Source organism: Myotis brandtii, unplaced genomic scaffold (genome assembly GCF_000412655.1).
Source record: "Myotis brandtii unplaced genomic scaffold, ASM41265v1 scaffold565, whole genome shotgun sequence".
NCBI lineage: Eukaryota > Metazoa > Chordata > Mammalia > Chiroptera > Vespertilionidae > Myotis > Myotis brandtii.
In genome coordinates, this window is record NW_005370105.1 from 2,159,219 (window position 1) to 2,160,625 (window position 1,407).

Here is a 1,407-nt window from a genome sequence, read left to right on the forward strand (position 1 = left end):
CGAGGGGGAGAGAGGGATGCAAGATGCACTCAGTGCACATGAACCAAAACAGCTGAAAAGGATTCCAGGTGTTGCAATTGCTGCTGAACTTCATGTTTTTAGCATGAGCCTCTGTATTTCCAAATAGTCTAAAATAAACATGTATCTTGAGAAGAATATTAAAACCGTTAGAGTCAACAGCTTCACGCTGTGTTCGGAGACAGGAGAAACCACTGTGACAGGTGACAGGCACCGTCCAGGGCCGTTTGGGCAGAAACCCTGGGTCACATTAGATTTTTTTTCTTAACTCATCCAAGTGGCGCAGTGACGCAGGAAGTGCAAAAATGTGTTGGAAGCACATGGAAATGGGATTGTCAGACTAAATCATGGGATGCTAAGACCATGGAATACTAAGCAGCCATTCAAAACCAGTGGTTCCAGTCTGGCCGGCGTGGCTCAGTGGTTGAGCATTGACCTATGAACCAGGAGGTCACAGGTTCGATTCCCAGTCAGGGCACAGGCCCGGGTTGCCAGCTCCATCTCCAGCAGGGGGCGTGCAGGAGGCAGCCGATCCACAATTCTCTCTCATCTCGGATGTTTCTCTCTCTCCCTCTCCCTTCCTCTCTGAAATCAATAAAAATATATTAAACAAACCAGAAGTTCCAAATAAATGTGCGATCAGTGTCCCAAATCTCTCTCAACAGCCATTTCAGTGAAAGGGGAGCATTTAGCTGACACGTTTGGGGCTGATGGGCAAACGTTCTTTGAAAGTCACTGACAGGGTCCCCGACCACGTGCCTTGGCATTCCATGCAGTCACCCCTGAACTCACCCCCCTCCTTTCGCCCACGCGTCGTTCAGCATTCTCTTTCTCCTGCTAAGATGCGTCCTTCCGTGGCGTGGGAAGATCGCCATTCCAGGGAGTGCCGTGTGGTGTCGAAAACACAGGCTTCCATATCGAGCACAGAAAGAAAACCACAGGCTGGGCTTCAGCAACGCCCCACATTCCCGCAGAAGGATCTGAATGACTATGAATCACTCAAAACGGTCTGAGCCCTGGCTGGTGTGGCTCAGTGGATAGAGCATCGGCCTGCGGACTGAAGGGTCCCAGGTTCGATTCTGGTCAAGGGCACAGACCTGTGTTGTGAGCTTGATCCCTAGAGGGGGCGTACAGGAGGCAGCCGATCAGTGATTCTCTCTCCTCATGGATGTTTCTCTCTCTCCCTCTCCCTTCCTCTCTGAAATCAATAAAAACATATTTAAACACACACACACACACAAAACAAACAAACAAAAAAAAAAGCAGGGGTCTGCCAATCTCTGACTACTCAGGAGATAAACACCGAGGACCCAGGTGGGAGGAGATAGAGGACATGTCTAAAGCGTCCGTCCTTCTAGCCCTCGGTGACACGCCTCAGGAGCATCGCAC

General features: G+C 50.2%; 1 protein-coding gene across 1 annotated transcript in view; it reads right to left on the reverse strand.

Annotated features, from left to right (window-relative positions):
* Positions 1-900, reverse strand: part of SNX7 (sorting nexin 7) — a 28,962-nt gene extending 28,062 nt beyond the window's left edge. The window contains exon 1 of the mRNA XM_005878555.2: positions 811-900. The gene's annotated coding sequence lies outside the window, so the exon portion shown is untranslated. The remainder of the gene's footprint in view (positions 1-810) is intronic.
* Positions 901-1,407: the final 507 nt, after the last annotated feature.